This window comes from Alligator mississippiensis, chromosome 7, assembly GCF_030867095.1.
Source record: "Alligator mississippiensis isolate rAllMis1 chromosome 7, rAllMis1, whole genome shotgun sequence".
Lineage (NCBI taxonomy): Eukaryota > Metazoa > Chordata > Crocodylia > Alligatoridae > Alligator > Alligator mississippiensis.
Genome location: NC_081830.1, coordinates 21,268 through 37,087, shown reverse-complemented (window position 1 = coordinate 37,087; position 15,820 = coordinate 21,268). Strand labels below are relative to the sequence as shown.

General features: G+C 50.6%; 1 long non-coding RNA gene across 45 annotated transcripts in view; it reads left to right on the top strand.

The window, feature by feature from the left end:
• The window catches only part of LOC132251310 (uncharacterized), a 47,042-nt gene extending 34,396 nt beyond the window's left edge, over positions 1-12,646 (top strand). For 42 of the 45 annotated variants that reach the window (XR_009463258.1, XR_009463255.1, XR_009463296.1 and 39 more), the window contains 5 exons: positions 49-137; positions 420-483; positions 1,193-1,382; positions 2,288-2,367; positions 2,573-12,646. This is a non-coding gene — a long non-coding RNA (uncharacterized LOC132251310). Of the gene's footprint in view, positions 1-48; positions 138-419; positions 484-611; positions 811-1,192; positions 1,383-2,287; positions 2,368-2,572 lie in introns of all 45 variants that reach the window. The other 3 variants (XR_009463260.1, XR_009463256.1, XR_009463265.1) reach the window with 3 other exon arrangements.
• Positions 12,647-15,820: the final 3,174 nt, after the last annotated feature.

Below are 15,820 nucleotides of genomic sequence, written 5' to 3'. Positions count from 1 at the left end.
TTTTGCCTTGGCACATTTTGGTGAGGTTTTACTTGTGCATGTTCACAGGTGCTTGTGCTGTAGCTCTGTCGTGAGGAGCAGGGCAGGGGCAGTGACATGCTGAGGGCTGGAGAAGGAGCACCACAAAGATGGCTGTGGTGAGCAGTAGATGTTGATGATGAGGATGTGTTCTCTGTGGTGGCCGTGTCCTGCAAACGGTCTGGTTGTTGTGAAGTAGATGTTTCCTCGGGTTGGATGTTGAACACCCTGCCCAGGCAGGCCGGAGGGAAGCCTTTGTGAACTCTGAGTCTGCGGGTGAGGTGGGTTGGCTGCATCTGCCTGGGGCTTGGGGAGGACCTTCCGCCTATGTTTCGCTTTGCACCTATTTGTCGTCCGTGTTTTGGGCTGATAAGGCACGTGTGGTTTTTCCCCTGTCCCAGAGGCCTTGGTCAGGCGTGAAGTATGTGAGCCAGGAGAGTCGTACAGCACACACGCAGGATGGAGGTAGAAAAGGGATGGGGGAGTGGTTTGTGGGGAGGGGGTTGGGTGGTGGCTGTATGTTGTTTGGGGGCGGTGTGGGTGGGGTAGGACGGCCCTGGTTTGCGATAGCCTCCTGAGCTTTTTGCTTCCAGGGCAACAAGTCGAGTGGGGGGCTTCTTTGGCCAGGGCTGCTGTGAAATCTGGCGTAGGGCTGGGCCAGCCGGTCCGAGTCTGTCGGACTCCACGTATAGGAGAAACGACGGATGTCTAAGGAGCTTGTGGGGCGTTTGATCCGGGCTCATCCCTGGCACTTGGGGTGCAGGCCTGGCCCCTCTCTGGGGTGTGTTGAGGGTGAGCTCTGGGTTTGCGTTCGTGCCCCTGACTTGCTGTTGCTACAGGCCTCCCCTCAGTCTTAGGAACAGCGCTATGTCCTGTGTGCCTGGGGGTGTCACTGGTGTCTCTCTCTTTCTACCTCTTTGCAAAATGTCTGCAGCACTTGTTCTTTTTCTGCTCTTGTCAGGACTGGAGGGAAGGCTGTGGTGGGTTTTTTCCTGCCACCTAAAATGGTTTCCACCTCGGGGAGGGGTCTGACTGCACCCTGTGTGCCCTGTTTAGGCTGGGTGGGGGTATCGCCTTTGAATTCTCGGGGGTTGCTTTTGCCCTCAGGGCTGTGAGTCCCGTGTGCCGCGTGACTTTTCCTAATTTATTTTTGTTTTGGTGACATGTACGGGAGTCATCTGGCTGAGGCTCGAGGCTCCTAAGTGGGCATCGGGAAGAAGAGGTGGAGATATAGCGCCTGTGACCTGAGGAAGCTGGTGAAAGAAACGGATGTCGGCGCATTCGCTTTGCGGTTGCCCGGTGTGAGACTTCTGCCCGTGTGGTGGCCCTGGGCTGGAAGCCTTGCTGCGTGAAGCCTGCGATAGGTGAGATCTGAATCGGAGCGGTGTGAGACATTTGGTCCGTGGAAGTTGGGAGGTGGATTTGAGCGGGCTTGGGGGGAGCATCTCTTGGCCTCCCTCGGTGGTGCTGGTGACGGTCCTGTAGAGGGAAGGGTTGTGGGCTCCTGCCGTTGGTCACAGGGTGTATTTAGGGTTGTCAGACTGTGCTTGCCTGTGGCACTTGGGTGTTGGTCTTGCACTTCTAGGTTGTTTTGGGCCAGACGATTGGGTTTGTGTTGGCGTGCCTGTTGCTGTTGTGAGAGGGCCTTCGCAGTGCTGGGAATGGTTTGTCTGGTTTCTGCCTGTCTCATCTTTGTTCATTGTGCCTGAATTCACTGTTGCCTGTCTTTGCTCTTTGCCGGACTGAAAGGAGGGGACTTTTCTGTAGTGCTGAAGTTCTGCCCTCTTAATTGGGGGGGAAGTTCAGAGGGGTCTTAATGCTTCGTGTCTCCTTGGTGGGCATGTGGGGTGCTGTGTGCGCCCTACGTAGGGGGTGGGGGGGTGCTGTAGTCTCAGTGCTCTGCAAGTGTTAATAGATGTATTATTGTTTTGGGGATGGGAGGGTGCAGCTGTGTATTGCTTTGCTGGCTCCTGTGGTGTGGGATGAGGTGTTGGGTTCACGGTGAAGAGCCCCAGACCTGGTGCCATGGCCATGTTGGAGGAATCGGGAGGTTACTTGGAGTCGCCTTGCATGGAGTCACGTGGCTGTGCCAGTCAGAGCTGGGAGACTTGTGGTGTGAGCCGTGTGGGGCATTGTTCCTGTTTTGCGGGGAGCTTTTTCCATGGGCATTTTTGTTGGTGTGGGGGGGCGGGGTTTTCTTCTGTTTTGATGTGTCTAGCTTTGCATTTGTATTTGAGGGGTTTTCTTTTTTTCCCCTCTGTGTCTGTAGATGTTGGATTGCTGCTCCCTGTGTGGTGAGAAGGATTGGCTGCAATGACTGGAGGCCTGGAAAAGGAGCCGTGTGGCCAGGTACGGCGTGCATTTGACTTTTGGGGCTGGAGCCTCTCGGTAGCGGCTGCGTGGCGGAGCCTGCAGTCGCCTTGTCGAGGCGGCTTCTTGGCTGCAAGTGGAACAAATTGCCAGAGCCCAGCGGCTGGTGGTGTTGGGATGCGCGGTGTGTGTAGTGCTTGCCTTGCTTCCCTTGTGCTGAAAGTGTGTTCTGTGTTCTTGCCAGGGTCCTGGCCTGCATGGAGGGAAGTAGGTGAGAGGACTGCATCGTGGAAGAGCCGTGGGACAGTGTTGGATGACAGACGCGGACCGGCCGGATGTTGCCCGCTATGTTGGAATGTCCCTTCTGTATTGGGATTCTGCGTGGGGGTGTGGGGTGGGTTTGGGAGTGTCCTCAGCTTTATGATCCTGGAGCCAGGGGTTTGCAAGTAGTATGTTTGGGTCAGTTTGTCTGTGCTGTGGGTGGACCTAGGGTGACCAGAGTTGATATCCATTCCTGTGACCCTGTAGTTGGACGAGCACCCAGACACTTGCAGGAACCGCTGGGCAAGCAGGCCCAGAGCTTTCAACTGTTGAGCACGGCAATGCTGGAGCCAGCTAGCATGGAAGCAGAAGGGCCGGCCGGGCGCGGGGCCCGGGCTGCCTCTGTGGCTTCTGTGCTAGTGAGGTTGAGAATTGCAGTGCTGGGGGGTTGGAGGTTTTGGACCTGCTTGTGCAGGGTTCTTGTTGGTGTTGGGGTGCTGGTTCTGCTGGGTCAGAGCAATGGGTTTTATTCTGCCTGACTGCCATGTTTACCGTGTCCTACAGGGCTGGGAGCCTGTCGTAGCAGTGTGTGTTTGGCTGGGGCGGGGTGGTTGTCTGGTTTGGTCCCTGAGCAGTGTGGTGAGCATGTTTGTTATTACCCTGAAATAAAATAGTTTTCTGATAGCCTACTGTTAGGCTAACAATAATTTAGATTATTAAGAAGTATTAGCTTTGCAGTTGAATACAAGGCATGACCTGTGGCCTAGCAATGCCGCTGACCACAAGGCAGAATGATAGCTAAGCCTTTGCTTATGTTAAGTAATCATTTTAACTGTGTTGACTATTTTCTGAGTAAAATGCAGCAAGTGAATCTGTCTGTGTGCTGTAAACCAGATACAGCAAGGAACAAGGTAAGAGGAAGAAGCCATTGTTCTAAGTACAGTGATCGTGTCCTTAAGAAGTATCTAGTACTGTGCAAGTTTTTGCTAACATATCATCATGTTACTGTTACTTATGTTAGAAAATATTGTTGGAAAATCAATGTGACCTTTGTATGACCTTTGGTCAATGCTGGCTGATGCAACCTTGCAGTAAGATTGCCATGATCTGTCAATATAGGCGGGCAGACAAGGTGATTGGGCCCAACCGTGCGGGGTGAGCAAAGCCAAGCCATCTTGGTGATTTCCTCTGAGTTTTGCGCATGCGTTATGAAGGAGCTTATGTAACCAGAGTTTATAAATCTATGTGTTTGAGTTGCAGTCGGGGGGTCTCTCTGCCGTTACGAGGACAGGGGACCTTTGGTCGAATAAACTGAAAAGACCACGCCCTTGTCTCCTGCTTATTGGAGTCTCAGGTGGGAAACGAGCCCTGTTCGGGTTAAGAGAGTCTGCAGGTGTTCCCTTACCAGATTGGGAGTCTGGTCAGACAATTTCTCTCACAATTTGGCGAGCCAGCCAGGAGCACCCAGCTCGTCGCGCTGCTGCTGCCGCCTAAACCCAACCTCCGGCCGGCCGTAACAGAGGTGAGTTCACCATGGGAGTCTTGGGTTGAGGCTGCAGACACGGCGGGACGATAAGGTGACTCCTTCAATTTTACTGGCATGGTGTGGTCTTTTATATGTTGTGTATGTCTTGTCTAACGTGTTATAGGCCAGTCTGTTCTCCGGTTCCTCAAACCTGGGCACACAGGCAATTTTAGTTAATTGCCCGTTCGACTCTTTTGAGGCGATAAATCTGTGTGGCGCATTTTATGTCTCCATTCGCGCACCGAGGAACCGTCTCTGTTTCTGACCTTTTAACTGGATAAGTCCTCCAACCTGTTTGAGGCATCCTAGAAGCCTGCCTTTCCAGGTTGGTTAGGTCTAGGGCAGCCAAGAAAGCAGGGTTTTTGGGGAGCTTAATAGTATATCAGGTCATCTGGGAAAGGGATGTCCGCCAAGAATGACGATGGGACAGAAACAGTCAATTCTGGCTAGTAGTCCTCTTGGAGAATTGTTAAGCAACTGGAATAAGTTATCTGGACATGGCCAATTGAGTAAGAAGCGCGCTATAGCCTTATGTACTAGTGTCTGGCCTGGCTACACTTATAAAAACCCTGAACTTCAGTGGCCAGTGTTGGGATCCCTCGGTGTAGATAAATGAAGGTACCTCAGGGGGTTCCTAGAGGAACCCCATCCCCGACTAATGGATTATTGGTATCTCTGGTGTGATTTGATGGATTTAATTCTGCAGAGGAAAAAAAAAACTGATTACTTCTGGCCGCTCAACAACGTCTGTGGTGTCTTCTCCCCCTTATTCTCCCGCTATGCCACCATTGGTGACTAGGGGACCAGCCATAATAAACCCGGCCGCTTAGGCCGTGGCCCTTCCGGCACCTTTTACCCCTCCATCAGGCTCCTCTCCTCCCGTAACAGGAGTGTCAGGGTCTGTACCTGCCTCCTCGGAGCCTACTTTCAGTCCCATAGCAGGACATACTAGGTAGCGTTTGAATCAGGTCATACACCTGCTCTTGTACACATGTAATGACATCTGCGCACCCCCATCACACATGCAGTCACGCCTGCTCAGAGTCCCTTACAGACATGCGCCTGCACAGAACCCCAAAACACACTGCGACATACACATGTGCCCCAACAGGTGTGCGTGACACACTTGCACACAAATGTGCATCCTCGCACATATGCATGTGCAGTCTCACACACGTACCCAGAGCCCAGGTGCTTGTGACACGTGCATGCTCACACACACATGGAACTCAGGTGTCTGACACACATGCATATGTGCTCTCGCGGACACAGTCTAGCACACATGTACAGAACCCAAGTGTCTGTGGCACACAGGCAAGTACCCTGACATATTCACATTCACACACACACAACCCCACATGGGTAGATATGAATCAACCTGCCCCCAATGATGTGTGCAATTATTGTAAACAATTGGGGCATTGGAGACGAGATCGCCCAAACTGCCCTAAGGGACTTCCCCCTTATGGAGGAAGAAAGGGGGGAAGCCAGGGAAACAACCGGGCTGCCAGCACCGATCCTACAGATCCCTGGGTCCAGAGTTTGCAACAAGATATAGATGACTCCCAGTGAAATAAGGGGGCGGCTCTTCCACACGATGTATTTAGGGGAATCTTCCTCTTTTGAGTATACCTGCGCCCCTTCATCCCCTTATGTACCACTTCAAATAGCAGGAAAATTTATAAATGTCTTATAGATAGAGGAGCAGATCTGTCCTCACTGGGAGAATCTCCAGAAAGGGCGGGAATTGCAGTCTCAGGATCTGAAAAGATTACGAGAGTAATTGGAAAATCTATGCAAGTGCCCCGTGGCACTGAAACACAAGTGCAGATAGGACCCTTGACCACCATTCATGCTTTCCTATTAGCTGAAGGAACTGTAGTGCACCTCCTTGGAAGAAATCTACTCTATAAACTACAGACCAGAAACCCTTCACCCTACTTACTCATGAGAATCAAGGCGTTGCTTCAGGTGTCTTAACTCAGCCATGGGGAGTTTCTAATCGTCCCATAGCATACTATTCTGCTCAGTTAAATCCTGTAGCAAGGGCAGCAATTCTCTGTCTTAGAGCAGTCGCTGCTGCCGCTGTGCTAGTTCAAAAGGCTCAAGATTTAGTGTTAGGACACTCTCTTGTGGTTGAAATATCTCATTCAGTGGAAGCTCTCCTACTACAGCAGAACCTCTGCCAGCAGGGACCAACGCCCAGGCCGCTGAGCTAGCGGCACTCTGACGAGCATGCAAATTGGCCACAGCCTCCAGGGTCACTATCTATACTGACTCTAAATATGCTTTTAGTATCTGTCATGCGCTAGGACAGTCCTGGTGACAAAGAGGTTTTATCACGTCCTCTGATGCTGTAATCAGCAATGCCACGGAAGTCCAAGAACTGCTAGAGGCTGTCGTGTTACCAGGTGATATAGCGGTAATGCACGGTCCCAGACATTCCAGAGAAGATACTGACATCGCTAAAGGAAAGCATCTTGCAGATGCTGTAGCTAGAGCCGCTGCACTACAAACTAAAGGAAGTCTCCTTGCATCTCAAGTTGTTCTTCCACCCTTGTCTGTGATTTATGACAAAGTCCCAGCGGATGAAGTATCTATATGGGTCCAAAAGTGGGAAGCTGCGCAAGGAAAGGATGCAGTGTGACATGTGCCAGACGGTAGACCAATTGCTCCTCGCACCTTGCTCCGAAGTCTGGCTCAGGATGCCCACAGATGCTGTCAGTCGGGAAAAGGAGAAATAGCAGAACAGGTCCTCTCCACCTGGTTTGCTCCAGGTATACATCTAGAAGCTGCCCGAATAACTCTGCAATGTTCAGAGTGCAGAGCCTTCAACAAATACAGAGGACACACAAAATTACAAGGGGCCCGACCGTGGGCCTATTTACCCTTTGAAAAACGACATGGATTTGCTCAAAGCTGTAAATTTCAAGCACTGCCTAGTAGTGGTAGATCAAGTAACAGGATGGCCAGAAGCTTTCCCCACTCGAGAAGCGGATTCAGTAGCAGTAGCCAAACCCGTATTAAAAGAAATCATCCCACATTTTGGCATTCCAGGAGGAATAAACTCTGACCGGGGAACTCACTTTACAGAAACTGTTTTAAAAGAAGTTTACAGAGTTTTTGGAATAATAACATACTTCCACGCACCCTATCGCCCTCCGTCCTCGGGTCAGGTAGAGAGTATGAATCGGAGTATAAAATCCCTTTTAGGAAAGATCTGCTCCTAAACCAAATTGAAATGGTCAGATGCCTTACCAAGGGTGCTGTTTGCTATAAGAACAAAACCCAAATGGCCTCTCAACCTTGTCCCCCTACGAGTTGTTGTTTGGTCATGCTCCTGTTATATAAGAGATGGGAAAATCTGCATGTTAGCTTACTGGGCGGAGATGAAGCTTTAATTAGTTATGTTTTATCCTTACAGGAGTCTCTCTAGTGTTTACACAGGTCAGCTGCTTTGGTTCAGCCGGTACCCCTGGACTGTAACCTTCACTCCTATCAATCAGGACGCTGAGTTTGGGTAAAACAACATTGGCGAAAAACCGCCTCGGCCCAAGTCTGGGCAGGTCCGTACCAAGTTCTTCTTACTATACACGCTGCTGTGAAAATCGCCGAGAAAGAGGGCCGGATTCATCGCAGTCGCCTCAAACCTGGTATCGGCAAGTAATGACCGGTCAGCTGCTGTTCCGCCTCGATGGCTAGAAAGAATCGGAGAATCGTGGACCGTTCAGACTCCTTAATAGAAATGATACGTGTATTAAGCTTGCTTTGTATTATCTTTCTTGTTATACTTTGTGTTTGTATTTCACTGTGGATGCAGGGAAGGTTGTAAGTTAATAATGGCATTTCACCGGGCTATCCTAACAGGATTATTGCTCTTGATGCATAAAACACCATGGCTATTTATGGGAAAGCGATACAGAACAGGAAGACCAGTGGAAAGATAATACTTACCTGATTTCCACTATAGCTATAGCACAGGCCCTAAAATGTGTGTAATGGTTGGATATGTGGTACACAGTCTCCTTCTACTAACTTTCCACCCTATCCTTTAATCTCTTGGGAAGGGATTTTTTCTAATCCAGAGTGGGTTGATATGGATAGAGCTGGAATAAGTACCTGGCAGGACAATCCTTATTTTAAAGAGAGAGTACTTTCAGACATCATGTTATCTGCCCAGGTGTGTTGGGAAAATCCTCATGGAATAGGAAAAGAGATTTTTAGGATGGCAACCAGGTTGTAAACTAACCATTAATGCCACACACTTAATTTGGCCTAACAATACTGCAGTGGGGACTAAAGAAGCTGAAAAGAAAGGTTACATCCCCTGGAATGTGTCTGCTCCCTGCAGTTCCTTGCAGCGTCCTTATGTATGGCAATGTATGGAAGGTTCCATCCGATGCTGCGCCCCTAATAAAACTTGGGCTTGGAGTCACGGCTGTTTCACGTCTTGCATATACAGCTCCTTTGCAAAGCCAAGTTGTTCGTATGTTAACTATACCATTTACAGAGACGGTTCAGTACCTTGCCCCAGAGATCCTCATACTACCGCATCAATCAACTAGCACGTGCATTAGAACTTATTGCCAATAGCACAGCAGAGGGCATTGAATTAGTGCAAGACCAGGCTTCTTGCAACCATGCTATGACTTTAGAAAATCGCTTCGCTTTAGACTATTTGTTAGCTAGAGAAGGAGGGGTATGTGCTTTAATCACAGGAGGACCCTGCTGCACCTATATTCCTGACCACTCTGACAACATAACTGCTGCAGTAAAAACAATTCGAGACACAGCACGACAGGTAAACTCTTTGCGAAGTTGGTCAGTAATAGAACGGATTGCCTCAACTTTAGGAATGTGGGGAAGGTATATCTTAGAATACATTTTATGGGGATTAGGAATCTTCTTGGTTATTATTGTAATAATTGCTGTAATTACAGCCTGTGTAGTTTGAGTTAAGCAAAAAGTAATTAATCTCAATATTATGCAAACCTGGGAAATGGCTAGCAGGCCATAGGCCTGTGGGTGTAAGGGGGGATTGTTAGAAACTATTGTTGGAAAATCAGTGTGACCTTTGTATCACCTTTGGGCAATGCTAGCTGATGCAACCTTGCAGTAAGGTTGCCATGATCTGTCAATATAGGCGGGCAAACAAGGTGATTGGGCCCAACCATGCGGGGTGAGCAAAGCCAAGCCATCTTCGTGATTTCCTCTGAGTTTTGCACATGTGTTATGAAGGAGCTTATGTAACGAGAGTTTATAAAGCTACATGTTGAGTTGCAGTTGGGGTCTCTGTTCCCTTATGCGGACAGGGGACCTTCGGCCCAATAAACTGAAAAGACCACACCCTTGTCTGCTGCTTATTGGAGTCTCAGCTGGGAAACGAGCCCTGTTTGGGTTAAGAGAGTCTGCAGGTGTTCCCTTACCAGCTTGGGAGTCTGGTCAGACAATTTCTCTCACAATTAATTTGTAGCTTTTAGAAAGTGCTAGTTCAGCTTAATAGAAATATGCTGTTATGAAGATTCGTAAAGCACCGCCCAAGTACTGCTTTTGGTTAACCCTTGTAGTGCGCAAGTTTATTACCCTGAAATAGAATAGTTTTCTGATAGCATACTGTTAGGTTAACAATAATTTGGATTATTAAGAAGTATTAGCTTTACAGCTGAATACAAGGCATGACCTGTGGCCTAGCAATGCAGCTGACCACAAGGCAGAATGATAGCTAGGCCTTTGCTTATGTCAAGTAATCATTTTAACTACACCAAGCATTTTCTGAGTTAAAAAGTGAATCTGTGTCTGTGTGCTAAAAAAAATCAGCTACAGCAAAAAGTAAGATAAAACAGAGAAACCATTGTTTGAGCTTACTGGTTGTGTCCTTGAAAAATATCTTCTACTGTATAAGGTTTTGCTAACATAATGTTACTGTTACTTAACTTTTAGCTTTAAAAAGTGCTAGTTCAGCTTAATAAAAATATGCTGTCACAAAGATTTATAGATCACCGTCCCAAGTATTGCTTTTTGTTAACCATATAGTTTTGCTTTGTTGTAAAAAAATATAAAAGATCGCCTCACCCTTGAGGGGGGGCCTTTTTGCCTTTTGCTGGCTTTATGGTCTTTGCTCGAGCAAATAAACAGCTGTCTTTCTTTACCCGCGTTGTCTGTCAATCAAATTACAGCTAGACAACCGAGCTTAGGGAGATTTCTCCCACCACACCCTGTAGTCTTGCCTTATTGTAAAAAGTCTAAAAGAACAGCCCACCCTTGAGTGGGGGGCATTTTGGCTTTTTGCTGGCTTATGGTCATTGCTCGAGCAAATAAACGGCAGTAAATCTTTACCTGCGTTGCTTGGTTTCTATTGCAGCTAGACAACAAACTCCTCCTGGGAGTTTTCTCCCACCACAGCAGGAAGGAGGATGTTGAAGGTTTCTGAGCCATAAGCTCGAGCCCTCTCTTTGGAAGGGGTGTTAGAAAATATTGTTAGAAAATTAATGTGACCTCTGTATGACCTTGGATCAATGCTGGCTGATGCAACCTTGCACGAAGATTGCTGCTGATATGTCAATCTTGGCAGACAAGCAAGGTGATTGGGCTCAACCATGCGGGGTGAGCAAAGTCATGCCATTTTAGCAATTTTCTGCTGGGTTTTGCACATGTGTTATGGGAAAGGCTTATGTAACGAAAGTTCATAAGTATGTGTTGAGTTGGAGTCGGGGTCTCTCTGCCCTTACGAGGACAGGGGACCTTCAGCCAAATAAACTGAAAAGACCACACCCTCGTCTCCTGCTTATTGGAGTCTCAGCTGGGATAGGAGCCCCCTTAGGGTTAAGAAAGTCTGCAGGTGTTCCCTTACGAGATTGGGAGCCTGGCCAGACAATTTCTCTGATGGGGAAAGCAGAGCCGTCTGTTACTCAGCTTTGTTTTGTTGTTGCCCATAGTGGAGGTATTGCAAAAATGTATCATCTCACTACACCAAAGGCTTCTCAGCTGAAAACTGTAAACTGGAAATTGTTTCTTCTTCTCTCTCCCCCATCACTGCGGGGCCAGGAGGCGGGGGGGGGGGGGGGGGGGGTCGTGTTAGGGGGAGAGAACAGTCTGAACAACGCTTGCTTCACGATAAGGCTGAGTCCTGTGGGAACACAGATTAGTTACTGCCTGCTTTGCACATAAACTTTGCAGAAAACTGTAGCAAATGACAGATTGCCACAATGGAATCTTGTTTAGGAGAGGTATAAAAATGTATTTTCGGGCATGGCTAGGGGTTAACATGACTTTGAGGTTTGAGCTCCGTTGTCGATCTGTTTGCAAACAAACATAGTTGAAATGGATCCAGCCTAAGTGTGTATAACTCTCTCTTGAGGTATATGGAAAAAGCCTCCAGAAACACGAAACTAGCCGTTTGTGCAACAGAGGCACCCCCCTCCCCCTGTCAGCTCAACCACCTTCTTGTCCCTCCAAGGCCCCTGCCTTGTAGTGCCTCTTGGGCCTGCGTGGTGTTGCTGGTCGTTGTGTTTGGGTGTGAGGGGGGTGCAGCCAAGGTGATGGTTCCTGTGGAGAAGGGGAGTAGAAGCAGAAGTAGTTACGAAGAGCCTGGGTGCTGGGCTGATGTCGTGGGAGAAAACTCCCTGGTGTTCGTTGTCTAGCTGGCTTAGAGACCAGACAACACGGGTGAAGGGGTAACTGCAGTTTATCTACTCGAGTAAAGACCATAAAACAGCAAAGAGGTAAAATGGCCTCGACTTAAGGGTGAGGCTGTCTTGTATACATTTTCTAAGAAAGAAACTACAAGGTTATTGAATATGCAATACTTATGGTAATCATCTCCTTACATGGTGCATTACAAATCTCAGTACTTTTGCAGAGGAAAAAAGTTAGTGTTATCTTACACACTGCAATCTGTTATCCTGTACTCCGCTGTAACATCTTCTTGCCTCTGGGCCCCCCCCCCCGCCTTATCTTATCTGACTCCTAGCTGCAGCTGGTACCCAGTACACAGACTTAACCATTTTGTTAGAAAAAAGCAGAAATTAAGGCACCTGACATAAGAAAATGACTGGCTTAGAAATCATTCTGTCTTGTGGTCAGCAAGATTGCTAGGCCACAGGTCATGCCTAGTGTTTAGCTACAAAGGTAATACTATTTAATAATCTAAATTACCCTGAAATAAAATAGTTTTCTGTAGTATACTGTTAACAATAAAGAGAAACCCATCACTTTGAGTGTGAGGTGGAAGAGGTGCCAGGAGGATGTGTGTGCTCGGTGGGGTGACAGGGGTGCGAAGCTGCCTGCCTGGGGGTGGTGGGATCGTGCTGTGCTCCGTTGCTTGTTTGCTTTGTTTGGTGATGTTTGTGTGTGTCTTTGTGTTGTTTGTGTTCTGCCTGTTTGTTGTGAGGTTGGCAATGTTTTCTTGCTGGTGGTTTGTTTTGTACATGGCTGTTTGCTCACCTCCTATATGTTGAGCTTTTTGTATGTAACATGTAGAGGAACTTCTGGGTCAGCCTGGAAAAATAAAATAAAGGAGAAATGGTTCTGGTACCTGCTGCATTGAGTTTATTTACTTTTTGTATTTATTACTTTTCTCGTGGGGGGCAGGGGCAGGGCTGGGTGCTCGTGTCCCGTGCGCTGCGAGGCGGGTGGGACGGGTCCGGGCAGGGGAGCTCCCCGCGTCTGGGCCCTGGGTCCGCGAGGCAGGGAGGGATCGTGGGCCGAAGCGGGCCCTGTGGCCGAGGGCGGAGGCTCTATTGTCCCGGGCCCGGGGTAGCGCGGAGCCGGGCTGTCCCCTTCGTGCGCGGTGTGGCCCGCGGGGGCGGCGCTGAGCTGTCTTCCCGGTGCTCGCCCCGGTCCATCCCGGCTGCTCCCCCCCCCCGGGTCCGGGTTTTTCGGGAGCTGCGAGAAGAGCGCGGATTCCTGCGCATGGCTGCATGGGGCGGGGGGGTGGGGGGGGCGTCACGTGACGGCCACGTGCAAGCGAGCGGCGGTGGGGAGCGGCTCCGTGCGGTAAGTTTGGGGGGGGGAAGTGAGCCCCCCCCGTGGTGGGTGCGGCGGCGGGGCCGGAAGCTGCGCGGGGCGCGTGGGGAGAGCCCCGGGGCCGGGAGCAGATCGCGAATCCGCGCGCGTCCTGCCCCCACTCGTGGCCACTCGCTGTGCAGTGGGGGAGACCCGGGGTCGCCGGTGGCCCCGCGCGTGTCCCGTGCCGCCCAGGTGACGGTCCTGCTGACTGCTGGGGGCGCTCCCGGCGGCCGGAGCACCCGGCTCCACTTGCTTCGCTCTCCCGGCGGGTCCCGGCCGTGGGGGGGGGGCGTGCAGCGGGCCGCGGAGCCCCGAGCTGACTGGCGCCCCCGGGCTCTGTTTCGGATCTCCTGTCCCGGGTGTGGTGCAGGGTGGGGAGCAGTGCACTTGCAGCTGCCAGCCTGCATCTGTGCCTGCCTGGCATATACATGCCGGGGTCTTGTGCCCCGTGCTGTGCTTGGGAGTCCCCCCTTGCCCATCTAGCTGCCTGGGGCTCTGTTCTGCTCCCTGTCCCCGCCCTTTGGCTGCACATTTTTGCCTCGGATCCCATGCATGCCTGCCTGCAGCCTTGTCTGACACTTTCCCTCTGGTGGGGCCTGAATGTGTGTGTGTGTGTGCTTGTGTGTGTGTGTGTGTGTGTGTGTGCTTGTGTGCGTGCATGCACATGCATGGGCTGTTGTCCCCAAAGGACAGTGAGTTCATGCCTGGTGCGCTTGTGCCAGTAAAGACAGAGGGATGAAGGATCCAACTTAATCTTTATTTCTGCACAGAAAGCAGTGCTTGGCAATCGTTTGCAAAGCAAGCACACCCACCCAAGTGGGTATCAGCCTTATATAGCCTCTTCTCGCCTTACACACTGTACAGTCACTAGAGGTTGTCTCTTTTGGTCCATGCGCACTTCGCCCCCTAGGTACAGACTACCCCTAGCCAGCTGAACTGGGCTTCCTAATAGGTAATTTGCTCATGTAGCAGCTGGTATTCAGCCAGCCTAGGAAGCAACCCCCCTTCCAACTCCCCGCAAGTAACCCCCCTTCCAACTTTCCCCAGACTTTGTTGATACAGCTTTTCCTACTAGCGAGGCCAGCAATTAGCAACTAAGCAACAAGCAATCTCCCCCTGCCTAAACAACCTACTCTATGCCCTTGGTTAGATACGATACTTTTGCAAAAGATACAAAGCTGTTCGCTAAGTAGAAAATGCATAGTGAAAGTTCAGGGGTGCTCCTCAGGGCTGCCCACTGCCTAATTGCCTTCCTGTTGGAAAAGGAAGGAACGTGCAGGGTGCTGAAAACCTGGGTCCTGGCATATTGCAGTTTAATAAAACACAGGTCTGGTTTCTTTGGCTTGTTTGACACTGGACCGAGCACCAGACACCACAGAGACCGACGGCGAAGGTCATATATTTGCACTTGCTTGCCCCGCTTGTGTTCTGTTACCCAACCTGTCCCTGCTGCCCCCCACCAGTTGCCCCCTTTGTCCTGCTGCTTGCCTTGAGCTGTGAACTTGGCTGGTTTTGGCTGCTTCATTTTTTGCACTAAGCCAGCCAGCGTGTGGCCCGTCCATAACGTGTGCCTTTTTAAGGCCCGTTTATTTTATCCCTGTAACCCTCTGCAATGGCCTTTAACACCCTGCCCCTTGTCCCTTTCACTCCTTGTTCCTTACTGGCAGTGTCCCTTGGCTCTGTAAAGTGGAAGAGCTGTTTAACCACCAAGGCCTTTAGCTTCCCTGCTGTTTAACTGCAAGGTCCCTGCAGCCGGCACTTGTTCTGCCTCAAGCTACCTGTATCTGCTGTCAAGCCCCGTGCTGCCTTAACCTGCCTCTTGCCTCCGCAAGCCCCCATCTTTCCCGCTCAAGCCCGCTGCAGGCTCCTGCATGTCCTCTCAAGCCCCTGTTGCCTTAAGCTGTGTCTGGGCCCCCTGAACGTCTCTGCATCCCTCACTTTTTTCACCTCAAGGTTGCTGCATCCCCCCTTGTGTACCCTCTAGCCCCCTGCACCCCCCCTCTTTGCTCTTCCAGCCTCCTGAAGTCCCCTCAAGTTTGCTGCTGCCTTAACTCCGCTCTGGCCCCCTCAAGCTCCCTGCATTCCTCCTGTTTGCCTGTCATGTCCCCTGCATCCCCTGTCTTTCCTCTTGAAGCCTTGTGCATGCTCTGTCAAGCCCCCTGCTGTGTTAAATTGTGCTCTGGGTCCCTCAAGGTTCCTACATTTCTCTGCCTTTCCCCCTGAAGCCCGCTGCATCCCCTCTTTTTGCCTGTCAAGTGCCCTACATGTCCTGTCAAGACCCCTGCTGCTGCAACCCTCCTCTTGTGCCCTCAAGGTCCTTGTGTGCCCCCTGTTTCCTTGTGAAGCTCTATGCATCCCCTGTATTTACCCCTTGAGCTCCCTATATCCCTTGTCTTTGCTCTTCCAGCCCCCTGCATCTCCCAGTGTTTCTGGCTCAAGCTCCATGTATCCTGTCTTTTTGCCCCTGAAGCTTCCTGCTGCCTTAAGCTCTGTCTGGCCCCCTCAAGCGACGTGTATCCCTGCTCTGTGTTCCTGAAGCCTCCGGCAGGCCCCTGCGTCCCCTGTGAAGGCCCTGGTGCCTTAACGTGTGTGTGGCCCCTCTCAAGGTCCGTGCATCTCCCACTTTTTCTGTCTCAAGCTCGTTGCATTCCCCCTTGTGGCCCCTCAAGCTGCCTGGAGCGTTGCCTTTGCTCCTCCAGC